Source organism: Oncorhynchus mykiss, chromosome 15 (assembly GCF_057628025.1).
Source record: "Oncorhynchus mykiss isolate SJ-2025 chromosome 15, ASM5762802v1, whole genome shotgun sequence".
Taxonomy (NCBI): Eukaryota; Metazoa; Chordata; class Actinopteri; order Salmoniformes; family Salmonidae; genus Oncorhynchus; species Oncorhynchus mykiss.
Window position 1 is genome coordinate 6,344,089 of NC_143036.1, and position 18,880 is coordinate 6,362,968.

An 18,880-nucleotide genomic window follows, 5' to 3' on the forward strand; every position below is an offset into this window, starting at 1 on the left:
GATATTAGTGGAGGGCACTAAAGACACACATCACATCAATGATGACAGATAATAATAGGAAAGAAAACACACTTCACTGCCGTATAGTGGACCCCACACTGCCGTATAGTGGACCCCTCACTTCACTGCCGTATAGTGGACCCCACACTGCCATATAGTGGACCCCTCACTTCACTGCCGTATAGTGGACCCCACACTGCCATATAGTGGACCCCACACTGCCATATAGTGGACCTCACACTGCCGTATAGTGGACCTCACACTGCCGTATAGTGGACCCCACACTGCCGTATAGTGGAACCCACACTGCCGTATAGTGGACCCCACACTGCCGTATAGTGGACCTCACACTGCCGTATAGTGGACCTCACACTGCCGTATAGTGGACCTCACACTGCCGTATAGTGGAACCCACACTGCCATATAGTGGACCCCTCACTTCATTGCCGTATAGTGGACCCCACACTTCACTGCCATATAGTGGACCCCACACTTCAGTGCCATATAGTGGACCCCACACTTCACTGCCGTATAGTGGACCCCACACTGCCATATAGTGGACCCCACACTGCCATATAGTGGACCCCACACCTCACTGCCGTATAGTGGACCCCACACTGCCCTATAGTGGACCCCACACTGCCCTATAGTGGACCCCACACTGCCATATAGTGGACCCCACACTGCCATATAGTGGACCCCACACTGCCATATAGTGGACCCCACACTTCACTGCCGTATAGTGGACCCCACACTTCACTGCCGTATAGTGGACCCCACACTTCACTGCCGTATAGTGGACCCCACACTTCACTGCCGTATAGTGGACCCCACACTGCCATATAGTGGACCCCACACTTCACTGCCATATAGTGGACCCCACACTGCCGTATAGTGGACCCCACACTTCACTGCCGTATAGTGGACCCCACACTTCACTGCCGTATAGTGGACCCCACACTGCCATATAGTGGACCCCACACTTCACTGCTGTATAGTGGACCCCACACCTCACTGCCGTATAGTGGACCCCACACTGCCATATAGTGGACCCCACACTGCCATATAGTGGACCCCACACTGCCATATAGTGGACCCCACACTTCACTGCCATATAGAACCCTATTCCCTATATAGTGCACTACTTTATACCAGAACCCTATGGAACCCTATTCACTATATAGTGCACTACTTTAGACCAGAACCCTATTCCCTATATAGTGCACTACTTTAGACCAGAACCCTATGGAACCCTATTCACTATATAGTGCACTACTTTAGACCAGAACCCTATTCCCTATATAGTGCACTACTTTAGACCAGAGCCCTATGGCACCCTATTACCTATATAGTGCACTACTTTAGACCAGGGCCCTATGGCACCCTATTCCCTGTATAGTGCACTACTTTAGACCAGAACCCTATTCCCTGTATAGTGCACTATTTTAGACCAGAGCCCTATTACCTATATAGTGCACTACTTTAGACCAGGGCCCTATGGCACCCTATTCCCTATATAGTGCACTACTTTAGACCAGAACCCTATTCCCTGTATAGTGCACTATTTTAGACCAGAGCCCTATTACCTATATAGTGCACTACTTTAGACCAGGGCCCTATGGCACCCTATTCCCTATATAGTGCACTACTATAGACCAGAGCCCTATTAGCTATATAGTGCACTACTTTAGACCAGGGCCCTATGGCACCCTATTCCCTATATAGTGCACTACTTTAGACCAGAACCCTATTACCTATATAGTGCACTATTTTAGACCAGAGCCCTATGGCACCCTATTCCCTATATAGTGCACTACTTTAGACCAGAACCCTATTCCCTGTATAGTGCACTATTTTAGACCAGAACCCTATTCCCTGTATAGTGCACTATTTTAGACCAGAGCCCTATTACCTATATAGTGCACTACTTTAGACCAGGGCCCTATGGCACCCTATTCCCTATATAGTGCACTACTATAGACCAGAGCCCGGCCTAACCCTCCTCTAACCCGGACAACACTGGGCCAATTGTGCGCGCCCTATGAGACTCCCGATTACGGCCGGTTGTGATACAGCCCGGGATCAAACCAGGGTCTGTAATGACGCCTCTAGCGCTGCGTTCCAGTGCCTTAGACCGCTGTGCCACATTATTTTTTTCAATGACGGCCTAGGAACAGTGGGTTAACTGCCTCGTTTAGGGGCAGAACGACAGATTTTGACCTTGTCAGCTCTGGGGATTCAAACTTGCAACCTTACAGTTAACTAGTCCAACGCTCTAACCACCTGCCTCTCATTGCACTCCACGAGGAGCAGTTTGAAGCCAATGTAAGTTGCTAGCTAGCATTAAAAAACAATCAATCAATCAAAGTCACTAGTTAACAACACATGGTTGATGATATTACTAGTTTATTTATCGATGCGGTGCGTATCGATGCTCCAACGTGTACCTAACCATAAACATCAATGCTTTTCTTAAAATCAATACACAGAAGTATATATTTTTAAACATGCATATTTGGCTAAAATAAATCCAGGTTAGCAGGCAATATTAACCAGGTGAAATGTCACTTCTCTTGCGTTCATTGCACGCAGAGTCAGGGTATATGCAACAGTTTGGGCCGCCTGGCTCGTTGCGAACTAATTTGCCAGAATTGTATGTAATTATGACATAACATTGAAGGTTGTGCAATGTAACAGCAATATTTAAACTTAGGGATGCCACCCGTTAGATAAAATACGGAACGGTTCCGTATTTCACTGAAAGAATTTTGTCTTGTTTTCGAGATGATAGTTTCTGGATTTGACCATATTAATAACCTACTGTGTGTATTTCTGTGTGTTATTATGTTATAATTAAGTCTATGATTTGATATTTGATAGAGCAGTCTGACTGAGCAATGGTAGGCACCAGCAGGCTCGTAAGCATTCACTCAAACAGCACTTTCCTGCGTTTTGCCAGCAGCTCTTCGCAATGCTTCAAGCATCGTGCTGTTTATGACTTCAAGCCCATCAACTCCCGAGATTTTTTTTTAAATTTTTTTATTTTTTTATTTTACCTTTATTTAACCAGGCAAGTCAGTTAAGAACAAATTCTTATTTTCAATGACGGCCTGGGAACAGTGGGTTAACTGCCTGTTCAGGGGCAGAACGACAGATTTGTACCTTGTCAGCTCGGGGGTTTGAACTCGCAACCTTCCGGTTACTAGTCCAACGCTCTAACCACTAGGCTACCCTGCCGAGATGAGGCTGGTGTAACCGATGTGAAATGGCTAGCTAGTTAGCGGGGTGCGCGCTAATAGCGTTTCAAACGTCACTCGCTCTGAGTCTTAGTGGTTGTTCCCCTTGCTCTGCATAGGTAACGCTGCTTCGAGGGTGGCTGTTGTCGTTGTGTTCCTGGTTCGAGCCCGGGTAGGAGCGAGGAGGGGGATGGAAGCTATACTGTTACACTGGCAAAACTAAAGTGTCTATAAGAACATCCAACAGTGAAAGGTTAATGAAATACAAATGGTAGAGAGAGAAATAGTCCCATAATTCCTATAATAACTACAACCTAAAACTTCTTACCTGGGAATGTTGAAGACTCATGTTAAAAGGAACCACCAGCTTTCATATGTTCTCATGTTCTGAGCAAGGAACTTAAACGTTAGCTTTTTATACATGGCACATATTGCACTTTTACTTTCTTCTCCAACACTTTGTTTTTGCATTATTTAAACCAAATTGAACATGTTTCATTATTTATTTGAGGCTAAATTGATTTTTTTTACGTATTATATTAAGTTAAAATAAGTGTTAATTCAGTATTGTTGTAATTGGCATTATTACAACAACAAAAATTGTCTGATTAATCGGTATCGGTGTTGAAAAATTATAATCGGTCGACCTCTGGAATAGGGTGCCTCTGGGACTCCTCTCCCCTCCAGCTTCTCATCCACTTGGCTGGTGTTAGCAGTTAACACAGACCACAAAGCAAATCAGGGGGAGAAAAATAGGTTTATTCAAAGAGAACAAATCATAGTTCATATGGCTCCCTAGTGGCACAGTGGTCTAAGGCATTGCATCTCAGTGCCAGAGGCGTCACTACAGTCCCTGGTTTCGATTCCAGGCTGTATCACAACAGGCCGTGATTGGGAGTCCCAAAAGGCGGCGCACAATTGGCCCAGAGTCGTCCGGGTTTGGGTTTGCCAGATTAGGCCGTCATTGTAAATAAGAATTTGTTCTTAACTGACTTGCCTAGTTAAATAAAGGTTAAATATTATTTTTTTTATTAAAATTGTTTTTATGCTGGGAAGTAGATGGTCATTCTTCCCTGTCCTCAGTGATTCTCCACAGAACAAAGTAACAGGATGTAATTTATAACCCAACCCTAGCCTGTAGTTGACCAATTAGAATTCCTTGCAATAAAATTGGGCCAATGGCCAAATGCCAAGTATCCCGTTTCAGGCTCAATGTATAGACAATTCGGACCAATGAGAATTTGCTAGATGTAGCTACGAGTCCCGGACTGAAATTCCTCCCGTGTCTCTGACCCATTAATCATTAATTCCCCATTATAGAATAACAACTATTTCCATTGATCGTTAATTCCCTCTTGACCTTTAGCCCTCTTGACATATTCTTACACTGGGATACAGAAGTGTGTTTAACACCTGATGTAATCTCAACCACCGACACACACACACACACACACACACACACACACACACACACACACACACACAGGGCTGCCAGGACTGACTGAGCCTAAACATTAGACCTTACACTGACAGGGGCTTGGACTTTGACTGTTGTAGTCAAATCAGATGTCATTGCAGTCAACTTTGGAAACAGATTGAATCAGTTTATGATAAACAGATTCATTATATGATCACAAACTGATTAAATATAATGAATCAGTTTGTGATAAATAGAAAATGGATGGATTCAGTTTATGATAAACTGATTCAATCTATTGTTATTTATGTGATACAAATGGCCCCGTTGTCAATGGGTGGTTGTTTTAATAAATGTACCTGCTTGGAACAGGCTAGATTAAGGGCTTCAGATATGACAGCCAATGGGGGCTTAGTGTTCTGCTGTGGGTTGAATGGCATTTAGCTGTCCCCTAGTGTTCTGCTGTGGGTTGAATGGCATTTAACTGTCCCTTAGTGTTCTGCTGAGGGTTTAATGGCATTTAGCTGTCCCCTAGTGTTCTGCTGAGGGTTTAATGGCATTTAGCTGTCCCCTAGTGTTCTGCTGAGGGTTTAATGGCATTTAGCTGTCCCCTAGTGTTCTGCTGAGGGTTTAATGGCATTTAGCTGTCCCCTAGTGTTCTGCTGAGGGTTTAATGGCATTTAGCTGTCCCCTAGTGTTCTGCTGAGGGTTTAATGGCATTTAGCTGTCCCCTAGTGTCCTGCTGAGGGTTTAATGGCATTTAGCTGTCCCCTAGTGTTCTGCTGAGGGTTTAATGGCATTTAACTGTCCCTTAGTGTCCTGCTGAGGGTTTAATGGCATTTAGCTGTCCCCTAGTGTCCTGCTGAGGGTTTAATGGCATTGACCTGTCCCTCAGTGTTCTGCTGAGGGTTTAATGGCATTTAACTGTCCCCTAGTGTTCTGCTGAGGGTTTAATGGCATTTAGCTGTCCCCTAGTGTTCTGCTGAGGGTTTAATGGCATTTAACTGTCCCTCAGTGTTCTGCTGAGGGTTTAATGGCATTTAACTGTCCCCTAGTGTTCTGCTGAGGGTTTAATGGCATTGACCTGTCCCTTAGTGTTCTGCTGAGGGTTTAATGGCATTTAACTGTCCCCTAGTGTTCTGCTGAGGGTTTAATGGCATTTAGCTGTCCCCTAGTGTTCTGCTGAGGGTTTAATGGCATTTAACTGTCCCCTAGTGTTCTGCTGAGGGTTTAATGGCATTTAACTGTCCCTCAGTGTTCTGCTGAGGGTTTAATGGCATTTAACTGTCCCCTAGTGTTCTGCTGAGGGTTTAATGGCATTTAACTGTCCCTCAGTGTTCTGCTGAGGGTTTAATGGCATTTAACTGTCCCTCAGTGTTCTGCTGAGGGTTTAATGGCATTTAACTGTCCCCTAGTGTTCTGCTGAGGGTTTAATGGCATTTAACTGTCCCTCAGTGTTCTGCTGAGGGTTTAATGGCATTTAACTGTCCCTCAGTGTTCTGCTGAGGGTTTAATGGCATTGACCTGTCCCTCAGTGTTCAGCTGAGGGTTTAATGGCATTTAACTGTCCCTCAGTGTTCTGCTGAGGGTTTAATGGCATTTAACTGTCCCTCAGTGTTCTGCTGAGGGTTTAATGGCATTTAGCTGTCCCTCAGTGTTCTGCTGAGGGTTTAATGGCATTTAACTGTCCCTCAGTGTTCTGCTGAGGGTTTAATGGCATTTAACTGTCCCTCAGTGTTCTGCTGAGGGTTTAATGGCATTTAACTGTCCCTTAGTGTTCTGCTGAGGGTTTAATGGCATTTAACTGTCCCCTAGTGTTCTGCTGTGGGTTTAATGGCATTTAGCTGTCCCCTAGTGTTCTGCTGAGGGTTTAATGGCATTTAACTGTCCCTTAGTGTTCTGCTGAGGGTTTAATGGCATTTAGCTGTCCCCTAGTGTTCTGCTGTGGGTTGAATGGCATTTAGCTGTCCCCTAGTGTTCTGCTGAGGGTTTAATGGCATTTAGCTGTCCCCTAGTGTTCTGCTGAGGGTTTAATGGCATTTAACTGTCCCCTAGTGTTCTGCTGAGGGTTTAATGGCATTTAGCTGTCCCCTAGTGTTCTGCTGTGGGTTGAATGGCATTTAGCTGTCCCCTAGTGTTCTGCTGAGGGTTTAATGGCATTTAGCTGTCCCCTAGTGTTCTGCTGTGGGTTGAATGGCATTTAGCTGTCCCCTAGTGTTCTGCTGTGGGTTGAATGGCATTTAGCTGTCCCCTAGTGTTCTGCTGTGGGTTTAATGGCATTTAGCTGTCCTCTAGTGTTCTGCTGAGGGTTTAATGGCATTTAACTGTCCCTTAGTGTTCTGCTGAGGGTTTAATGGCATTTAACTGTCCCTTAGTGTTCTGCTCAGGGTTTAATGGCATTTAACTGTCCCTCAGTGTTCTGCTGAGGGTTTAATGGCATTTAACTGTCCCCTAGTGTTCTGCTAAGGGTTTAATGGCATTTAACTGTCCCTCAGTGTTCTGCTGAGGGTTTAATGGCATTTAACTGTCCCTCAGTGTTCTGCTAAGGGTTTAATGGCATTTAACTGTCCCTCAGTGTTCTGCTGAGGGTTTAATGGCATTTAACTGTCCCTCAGTGTTCTGCTGAGGGTTTAATGGCATTTAACTGTCCCTCAGTGTTCTGCTGAGGGTTTAATGGCATTTAACTGTCCCTCAGTGTTCTGCTGAGGGTTTAATGGCATTTAACTGTCCCTCAGTGTTCTGCTGAGGGTTTAATGGCATTTAACTGTCCCTCAGTGTTCTGCTGAGGGTTTAATGGCATTTAACTGTCCCTTAATGTTCTCTATCAACCTAATAAACCTGTATTTCAAGTCAATACTACCATGAAGTGAAACCGTGACTGAGTGTTTCTTGCCAGGGGGAGATGGATGATTCATTCAGTTAGGGTTGTTTGAGTGGTTGAAGTAGTCTACAGTTTGATAGTTAATGGCTTTCTGACAGTCACCAAATTATCATTGGTGTCGAAAGCTGTGTGTAATCAGCTGTTCTTTCCCTTTTGTCAAATCAAATCTTTAGAGTTTCTCAATTAACCTAATTTACCAGTGTTAACACAAGTCAAGAATCGTGTGTGTGTGTGTGTGTGTGTGTGTGTGTGTAACCCCGATTTAAGTGTGTCTTCCTGTCTGGTCACTAGGTAGAAGAGGTGGATGAAGGGTTGCCCTCCCAGCAGCCATGATGCCCTGAAGAGCTGACTGGAGTCTGTACCAGAACCTAGGTACTGTGACACACACGCACACACTGTGACGCGCACTCACACACCGAAAAACACGCACAGACATACAACGTGACACACTTACACACACCCCCACACCGAGACACACACATTCCCTTGAAAAATCCTGAGATGCACAGTGTCCTATTTTACTTGTGTGTTTACTGCCAGTCTTAACCTTGTACAAAATTACTGATCGTTAACTGCTCTGTCTCACACACTTCTGTCGTGGACGTGTTCTCTCTTGCAGTCGAGTCGGTTCGACATCTCACTATGGGACACGCCCTCTTTTGAGGGTCATTGGTTGAAGCCTTATTCAATCATACCTAACAGGCAAATCAGAGCTTTATGGATGTAATCACTCCCCCCCCGCGTGTCTATTTATGACCCTGCTCTGCTCTCCTCTTCATGAGTCTATTTGGTTACTAGCCCCGTTATGCAGCTTTCTTCAGAAAACTAGCCCTCAACTTCACTGTTCCTTGTCGGTGTGGGTTACCGCCCTGCCACGGAGCATTGAGTGGCGTATTTTCTATTTTCAGGAATTCTGCTTACTTCAGCTTCACTTTACAGAGTGAAGTTAGCTTGTTAGCCACGCTATTTGTTGCCAGGTAGCTACAGTACACCTCTCGCCTATCCTACACACATTTGCCATTGTTAGCTAGCCAGCTCCACTGCTTTAGCATCCCGCTAATATCAGATTCCACACACATTTGAGCTATTTCTACCTGGGGTTTCTAGCTCTCTGTCGGTTCCCACCGTTCGGGGTTAGCTAGCTGAACTTTTGAGTGTCTTGGCTAGTTAGTGGGTTAATGGCATAATTAAACACCCATTAGGTTTTGTTTGACTAGCACGTGCTGTTCATTTTTCACTGTGTTACGCCACCAGTTGATGCACCATCCCTTTTGACATTGTTAAAAGATAACTCAGCAGTTCATTCTACCTCAAGTTAGTTGGTTTACACACCCGAGTCATAACACTTGGTATCTCACGCTACGGCCCATCACGCAGGTGAAGATAGCCAGCTAATTAGCTAGCATCACTGTATAAAGATGGCATTTATTTCCCACCACCCTGGTAAATAAAGCTTTCTGTTTCTACTTACTTGGCTTAAGCTCACGTTACCCCGTGTCTCTCTCGACGTCGCGTCGTAGTAGCAGCGTGGGCAGGCTTAAGCGTCTTGGCATAAATTGGTGACTGACTGGTTGATCTGCGCCGGACACTCGGGCTCAAGCAGCGGAGCACACAGCCCAGCTGTTGTCGCACCTGCTCTCTCTAGACTTCAGGATAAATCACCTGCTCTCTCTAGACTTCAGGATAAATCACCTGCTCTCTCTAGACTTCAGGATAAATCACCTGCTCTCTCTAGACTTCAGGATAAATCACCTGCTCTTTCTAGACTTCAGGATAAATCACCTGCTCTCTCTAGGGTTCAGGATAAATCACCTGCTCTCTCTAGGCTTCAGGATAAATCACCTGCTCTCTCTAGGGTTCAGGATAAATCACCTGCTCTCTCTAGGCTTCAGGATAAATCACCTGCTCTCTCTAGACTTCAGGATAAATCACCTGCTCTCTCTAGACTTCAGGATAAATCACCTGCTCTCTCTAGACTTCAGGATAAATCACCTGCTCTCTCTAGACTTCAGGATAAATCACCTGCTCTCTCTAGACTTCAGGATAAATCACCTGCTCTCTCTAGACTTCAGGATAAATCACCTGCTCTCTCTAGACTTCAGGATAAATCACCTGCTCTCTCTAGACTTCAGGATAAATCACCTGCTCGCTCTAGGCTTCAGGATAAATCACCTGCTCTCTCTAGGCTTCAGGATAAATCACCTGCTCGCTCTAGGCTTCAGGATAAATCACCTGCTCTCTCTAGGCTTCAGGATAAATCACCTGCTCGCTCTAGGCTTCAGGATAAATCACCTGCTCTCTCTAGGGTTCAGGATAAATCACCTGCTCTCTCTAGGGTTCAGGATAAATCACCTGCTCGCTCTAGGCTTCAGGATGAAACACCTGCTCTCTCTAGGGTTCAGGATAAATCACCTGCTCGCTCTAGGCTTCAGGATAAATCACCTGCTCTCTCTAGGGTTCCGGATAAATCACCTGCTCTCTCTAGGGTTCAGGATAAATCACCTGCTCTCTCTAGGGTTCAGGATAAAACACCTGCTCTCTCTAGGCTTCAGGATAAAACACCTGCTCTCTCTAGGCTTCAGGATAAATCACCTGCTCTCTCTAGGCTTCAGGATAAAACACCTGCTCTCTCTAGGCTTCAGGATGAAACACCTGCTCTCTCTAGGGTTCAGGATAAATCACCTGCTCTCTCTAGGGTTCAGGATAAATCACCTGCTCTCTCTAGGGTTCAGGATAAAACACCTGCTCTCTCTCTAGGGTTTAGGATAAAACACCTGCTCTCTCTCTAGGGTTCAGGATAAAACACCTGCTCTCTCTCTAGGGTTCAGGATAAATCACCTGCTCTCTCTCTAGGGTTCAGGATAAATCACCTGCTCTCTCTAGGGTTCAGGATAAAACACCTGCTCTCTCTCTAGGGTTTAGGATAAAACACCTGCTCTCTCTCTAGGGTTCAGGATAAAACACCTGCTCTCTCTCTAGGGTTCAGGATAAAACACCTGCTCTCTCTCTAGGGTTCAGGATAAATCACCTGCTCTCTCTAGGGTTCAGGATAAAACACCTGCTCTCTCTAGAGTTCAGGATAAAACACCTGCTCTCTCTAGGGTTCAGGATAAAACACCTGCTCTCTCTAGGGTTCAGGATAAATAACCTGCTCTCTCTAGGGTTCAGGATAAATAACCTGCTCTCTCTAGGGTTCAGGATAAATCACCTGCTCTCTCTAGGGTTCAGGATAAAACACCTGCTCTCTCTAGGCTTCAGGATAAATCACCTGCTCTCTCATGGGTTCAGGATAAATCACCTGCTCTCTCTAGGGTTCAGGATAAATCACCTGCTCTCTCTAGGGTTCAGGATAAATCACCTGCTCTCTCTAGGGTTCAGGAAAAATCACCTGCTCTCTCTAGGGTTCAGGATAAATCACCTGCTCTCTCTAGGCTTCATGAGAAATCATGTCAAAACCAACATCAGTCACGGCTTCAGGAGAAATCAGGCCAAAAGCAACATCAGTCACGTACTGGCTTCTTGGGCTCATAGTCTCCATGATTGTGGTATTTCTGCTTGGTCTCCTCCTCATGAGAGACTTCCAGCGTTAGGTGACCTCACTTCGCTTGGACCCGTCTCTCTACTGGCACAGGTGCTCACTTCTTAATTATTATTATTATTGTTTTTTCAAATATAACTTTTATTTAACTAGGCAAGTCAGTTAAGAACAAATTCTTATTTACAATGACGTCCTACACCGGCCAATCCCGGATGACGCTGAGCCAATTGTGTGCTGCCCTATGGGACTCCCAATCACGGCCGGTTGTGATACAGCCTGGAATCTAACCAGGGTCTGTAGTGACGCCTCTAGCACTGAGAAGCAGTGCCCTTAGACCACTGTGATACAGCCTGGAATCTCACCAGGGTCTTTAGTGACTCCTCTAGCACTGAGAAGCAGTTCCTTAGACCACTGTGATACAGCCTGGAATCTAACCAGGGTCTGTAGTGACGCCTCTAGCACTGAGATGCAGTGCTCTTAGACCGCTGTGATACAGCCTGGAATCTAACCAGGGTCTGTAGTGACGCCTCTAGCACTGAGATGCAGTTCCTTAGACTACTGCACCACCCGGGAGCCACTTCTCTCTGCAAAGTGTCTATCGGCACTTCCAATGCTGGAGAGACCCATCTCTCTTGACGCGGGACTTCCAATGCTGGAGAGACCCATCTCTCTTGACGCGGGACTTCCAATGCTGGAGAGACCCATCTCTCTTGACGCGGGACTTCCCGACTGTGGAAGTCTTCACGCGCGGAGTAGTGACTGGTTGCATCACTACAGAGATGGGGCCAGTCCACGAAGGGCGTATGGTAAACTTGTTCGGTGGCTCGTTCGGCTTCCCCTCACTCCTTTGAGGATGTAACGCCTGGATGTTGCTGTGCCCTCCCTGGTGCACACTGTGCCCTCCCTGGTGCACACAGTCCCCTCCCTGGTGCACACAGTCCCCTCCCTGGTGCACACAGTCCCCTCCCTGGTGCACACAGTCCCCTCCCTGGTGCACACAGTCCCCTCCCTGGTGCACACAGTCCTTGGTGCTGGAGATTTTATGTTTTTATTTATTATGGATCCCCATTAGTTCCTGCCAAGGCAGCAGCTACTCTTCCTGGGGTTTATTATGGATCCCCATTTAGTTCCTGCCAAGACAGCAGCTACTCTTCCTGGGGTTTATTATGGATCCCCATTAGTTCCTGCCAAGACAGCAGCTACTCTTCCTGGGGTTTATTATGGATCCCCATTAGTTCCTGCCAAGGCAGCAGCTACTCTTCCTGGGGTTTATTATGGATCCTGATTAGTTCCTGCCAAGGCAGCAGCTACTCTTCCTGGGGTTTATTATGGATCCCCTTTAGTTCCTGCCAAGGCAGCAGCTACTCTTCCTGGGGTTTATTATGGATCCTCATTAGTTCCTGCCAAGGCAGCAGCTACTCTTCCTGGGGTTTATTATGGATCCCCATTAGTTCCTGCCAAGGCAGCAGCTACTCTTCCTGGGGTTTATTATGGATCCTCATTAGTTCCTGCCAAGGCAGCAGCTACTCTTCCTGGGGTTTATTATGGATCCCCATTAGTTCCTGCCAAGGCAGCAGCTACTCTTCCTGGGGTTTATTATGGATCCTCATTAGTTCCTGCCAAGGCAGCAGCTACTCTTCCTGGGGTTTATTATGGATCCCCATTAGTTCCTGCCAAGGCAGCAGCTACTCTTCTTGGGGTCCAGCAAAATGAAGGCAGTTTATACAATTTTAAAAACATTACAATACATTGACAGATTTCACAATACGCTGTGTGCCCTCAGGCCCCTACTCTACCACTACCACATCGAATAAAAATTAGATTTGTCACATACATATGGTTAGCAGATGTTAATGCGAGTGTAGCGAACTACTACTAAATTAATGTGTAGCTATAGTGAGTAGGATGGATGAGTTAAATTACTATGTACCACAGCAGGCTTCTCAGAAAATGGGCTATTGGCAATCAGGGCATTTTTGTAAGTGTCCCACAGTGCGATGTCAAACCGAATTGCTCTACGGACAATTCCTTCAACCTCATGGCTTGGTTTTTGCTCTGACATGCACTGTCAACTGTGGGACCTTATATAGACAGGTGTGTCTTTCCAAATCATGTCCAATCAATTGAATTTACCACAGGTGGACTCCAATCAAGTAGAAACGTCTCAAGGCTGTTAAATGGAAACAGGGTTGAGTTGAGTTTATTTTTATTTTTTTACAGGGACAGTGCACATTAATCAACGTTTCAGTCAAAGTGTCGGTTTTAGCCAGCCGGCTAATTTTCAGTCCCTGGGCAGGTTATTAAAAACAATTACAATATAGACAATCATTGAGCAGTGAGCACACGCAGAGCAACATAGGACAAGCAAGACGTAGCATACAGACAGAGCAACATAGGACAAGCAAGACGTAGCATACAGACAGAGCAACATAGAACAAGCAAGACATAGCATACAGACAGAGCAACACAGGACAAGTAAGACGTAGCATACAGGCAGAGCAACATAGAACAAGCAAAATAGGACAAGCAAGACGTAGCATACAGACAGAGCAACATAGGACAAGAAAGACGTAGCATACAGACAGAGCAACATATAGAACAAGCAAGACATAGCATACAGACAGAGCAACATAGGACAAGTAAGACGTAGCATACAGACAGAGCAACATAGGACAAGCAAGACGTAGCATACAGACAGAGCAACACAGGACAAGCAAGACGTAGCATACAGACAGAGCAACACAGGACAAGCAAGACGTAGCATACAGACAGAGCAACATAGGACAAGCAAGACATAGCATACAGACAGAGCAACACAGGACAAGCAAGACGTAGCATACAGACAGAGCAACATAGGACAAGCAAGACGTAGCATACAGACAGAGCAACATAGGACAAGCAAGACGTAGCATACAGACAGAGCAACACAGGACAAGCAAGACGTAGCATACAGACAGAGCAACATAGGACAAGCAAGACGTAGCATACAGACAGAGCAACATAGAACAAGCAAGACGTAGCATACAGACAGAGCAACATAGGACAAGCAAGACGTAGCATACAGACAGAGCAACATAGGACAAGCAAGACGTAGCATACAGACAGAGCAACACAGGACAAGCAAGACATAGCATACAGACAGAGCAACATAGGACAAGCAAGACGTAGCATACAGACAGAGCAACACAGGACAAGTAAGACGTAGCATACAGACAGAGCAACATAGGACAAGTAAGACATAGCATACAGACAGAGCAACACAGGACAAGTAAGACGTAGCATACAGACAGAGCAACATAGGACAAGTAAGACATAGCATACAGACAGAGCAACATAGGACAAGTAAGACATAGCATACAGACAGAGCAACATAGGACAAGCAAGACGTAGCATACAGACAGAGCAACATAGGACAAGTAAGACATAGCATACAGACAGAGCAACATAGGACAAGTAAGACATAGCATACAGACAGAGCAACATAGGACAAGCAAGACGTAGCATACAGACAGAGCAACATAGGACAAGCAAGACGTAGCATACAGACAGAGCAACATAGGACAAGTAAGACATAGCATACAGACAGAGCAACATAGAACAAGTAAGACGTAGCATACAGACAGAGCAACATAGGACAAGTAAGACATAGCATACAGACAGAGCAACATAGAACAAGTAAGACGTAGCATACAGACAGAGCAACATAGGACAAGTAAGACATAGCATACAGACAGAGCAACATAGAACAAGTAAGACGTAGCATACAGACAGAGCAACATAGGACAAGTAAGACGTAGCATACAGGCAGAGCAACATAGAACAAGTAAGACGTAGCATACAGACAGAGCAACATAGGACAAGCAAGACGTAGCATACAGACAGAGCAACATAGGACAAGCAAGACGTAGCATACAGACAGAGCAACATAGGACAAGTAAGACATAGCATACAGACAGAGCAACATAGAACAAGTAAGACGTAGCATACAGACAGAGCAACATAGGACAAGTAAGACATAGCATACAGACAGAGCAACATAGGACAAGCAAGACGTAGCATACAGACAGAGCAACACAGGACAAGCAAGACGTAGCATACAGACAGAGCAACATAGGACAAGCAAGACGTAGCATACAGACAGAGCAACATAGGACAAGTAAGACATAGCATACAGACAGAGCAACATAGGACAAGCAAGACGTAGCATACAGACAGAGCAACACAGGACAAGCAAGACGTAGCATACAGACAGAGCAACACAGAACAATCAAGACGTAGCATACAGACAGAGCAACATAGAACAAGCAAGACGTAGCATACAGACAGAGCAACATAGAACAAGCAAGACATAGCATACAGACAGAGCAACATAGAACAAGCAAGACATAGCATACAGACAGAGCAACATAGAACAAGCAAGACATAGCATACAGACAGAGCAACATAGAACAAGCAAGACATAGCATACAGACAGAGCAACACAGGACAAGCAAGACGTAGCATACAGACAGAGCAACATAGGACAAGAAAGACGTAGCATACAGACAGAGCAACATAGAACAAGCAAGACGTAGCATACAGACAGAGCAACACAGGACAAGCAAGACGCAGCATACAGACAGAGCAACATAGGACAAGCAAGACATAGCATACAGACAGAGCAACATAGAACAAAAATCAGCAAGACAAAATTCATAAAAGCAACAAAGTGTTTCCACACCTCACAAGCTACAGAAAACAGACATCATGGAAAGCGGCAACACACAGCTAGGGACCAGTCATGTGTGTCTGATGGGTGCACCCGAGTCTCATTTCACAGGGTCTGAATACTTATGTCAATTTCAAAAAACCCGCTTCCGCTTTGTCATGTTGGGGCGTTGTGTGTAGATCGATGAAGACGCAACGTAAAACAAAATTAATACAAAGTCAAGGGGTCTGACTGCTTTCCAAAGGCAGTGTATAGTATAGGGTGCCATTAGGCATCCAGAGTTAAAGGCTAATTCTGCTCATTTTCATTCTCATATTCATTATCTCCAGCACCATACCAATGTCTCCATACGCAAAAACGAGAGAGAGAGAGGCCCTGCTAACCCCCTGTGACGGATCTCTCTCTCTCTCTCTGTTTGGGGGAAAATAAATTACCCATGATGCAATTCCCCCCACGTCCTAACAGAGAATCCCTCCCTCCTTACTGACTCTCCATATGGAGCAGAAGAAGCCATCGCGACACAGCTGCAACATTGTTTTCTTCCTATATATTATTCTACAGTGTAAGGGGGGGACACGTCGCAAATGGGACCACATTTTAGGGCCCTACGTTTGACCAGGGCCCATAGGGCTGAAAGCCAATGTTTCTAGGCTCTTGTTACAGTCGACTAAGACTTCAAATCAATGCGCCCCCCCCCCCCTTCTTACTCTCTAACTAGTGTTTTTGATATTCCATGTAGATTAATGCACAGTCATGGCCCGTGCAGGCCAGTGGATCCCCATAACCACTGGGTGTGTCTCTGTAGACCGAAGCCCACTAACCCACATGATTATAGGCATGCTACGCTGGCACATGCCCCCTTGGCAGACTCGAGACAAAGCCATAGTCTTACCAAAGGCACCCTATTTCCTATGGGAGCTAGTCTAAAGTAGTGCACTATAAAAGGAATAGGGTGCCATTTTGGACTGTCTGGCAGTGAGAGGCGGTTTTGCGTATTGTAATGTGACTGAAACGGGCGATTCAGTGTTTTTGAAGACCATTTACACACACACACACTGTCACGAACCGGCTCGAAGCCCGTAAACAAAAAAGGGAAACAACGAGGAGATATAAGGACTAACAAAAATATATTTATTACAATTAACTATGGTGTGTGTGTGTGTGTGTGTGTGTGTGTGTAGTCACTAATCAGTAGTGTAAGTGAGTGGTTGCGTGTATAGATGTGATAGTGAGGAATGTTAAAAGATGCCAAAGCAAACAAACCAGCCACAAAAATGCCACGACCAAAATCCAACAGGTGTGTCTGCATGGAGAGAGTCTCCTCAACGACTGGGGGATGTGGTGTATTTATCCTGGGACACACACAGGACCAGGTGTGTCTGCATGGAGAGAGTCCCCTCAACGACTGGGGGATGTGGTGTATTTATCCTGGGACACACCCAGGACCAGGTGTGTCTGCATGGAGAGAGTCTCCCCAATGACTGGGGGAAGTGGTGTATTTATCCTGGGACACACCCAGGCCCAGGTGTGTCCCATTTCACTGACGACCCTCCCGGTTCTGCCCACCGACATCCTAATAAGGAATACAAGAGCAAAGAGAAAGACTACGGCAGACAGAGTGGAAGTGTCGTCACAACACACACACACACACACACACACACACACCACTCGTTCATCACAACAGACACCCCCCCAGCAGGGTAACACTGACACTCAAATCGTTGTCTCACTATGTTGTTATGGCAACTGATTAGAAATGGTCAAACATGATTATTAAGGATCCAGTGTTTTAATGGTGTGCTGCTTTAAAAGCAGTGTGTGTTTAGGCTTTACCCTGTGGAACAACCCCTCCCACTTGGGTTCTAGAGTTGTCCCTGTATGTGTTCTTAGCAGAGTTCTAGAGTTGTCCCTGTATGTGTTCTTAGCAGAGTTCTAGAGTTGTCCCTGTATGTGTTCTTGGCATAGTTCTAGAGTTGTCCCTGTATGTGTTCTTGGCATAGTTCTAGAGTTGTCCCTGTATGGGTTATTAGCAGAGATCTAGAGTTGTGCCTGTATGTGTTCTTAGCAGAGTTCTAGAGTTGTTCCTGTATGTGTTCTTAGCAGAGTTCTAGAGTTGTCCCTGTATGTGTTCTTAGCAGAGTTCTAGAGTTGTCCTTGAATTCTGAGCAGGCCACACACATACCTACCTAGCTACCGACACCTCCAACCACTTCACTCCAGAGCAACATGCCACTCAGTCAATTGATTTTCATATCTTCTGAAGTCCCGGTCTGACTGATTGTGTGACTGTGACACATTTCTCGGTGTGCTCCTCAGTTGACTGAATGGTTGTTATTATTCTGTAGTGGATCCTATACATGTTGACTGAATGGTTATTAGTCTGTAGTGGATCCTATATATGTTGACTGAATGGTTATTATTAGTCTGTAGTGGATCCTATATATGTTGACTGAATGGTTGTTATTAGTCTGTAGTGGATCCTATATATGTTGACTGAATGGTTGTTATTAGTCTGTAGTGGATCCTATATATGTTGACTGAATGGTTGTTATTAGTCTGTAGTGGATCCTATATATGTTGACTGAATGGTTGTTATTAGTCTGTAGTGGATCCTATATATGTTGACTGAATGTAGTGGATCCTATATATGTTGACTGAATGGTTGTTATTATTCTGTAGTGTGACGTATCCTACAGTTGAAGTCTGAAGTTTACATACACTTAGGTTGGTTAGTGATTAAAACTCGTTTTTCAACCACTCCACAAATGTCTTGTTAACAAACTATAGTTTTGGCAAGTCGGTTAGGACATCTACTTTGTGCATGACACAAGTAATTTTTCCAACAATTGTTTACAGACAGTTTATTTCACTTATAATTCACTGTATCACAATTCCAGGGGGTCAGAAGTTTACATACACTAAGTTGACTGTGCCTTTAAACAGCTTGGAAAATTCCAGAAGATGATGTCATGGCTTTAGAAGCTTCTGATAGGCTAATTGACATAATTTGAGTCAATTGGAGGTGTACCTGTGCATGTATTTCAAGGCCTACCTTCAAACTTAGTGCCTCTTTGCTTGACATCATGGGAAAATCAAAAAC

General features: G+C 45.2%; 1 protein-coding gene across 5 annotated transcripts in view; it reads left to right on the top strand.

Annotated features, from left to right (window-relative positions):
- The window catches only part of LOC110489533 (nuclear receptor coactivator 2), a 188,496-nt gene that overhangs the window by 37,950 nt on the left and 131,666 nt on the right, over positions 1-18,880 (top strand). For all 5 annotated transcript variants that reach the window (XM_090199235.1, XM_090199237.1, XM_090199236.1 and 2 more), the window contains exon 2: positions 7,826-7,906. The gene's annotated coding sequence lies outside the window, so the exon portion shown is untranslated. The remainder of the gene's footprint in view (positions 1-7,825; positions 7,907-18,880) is intronic.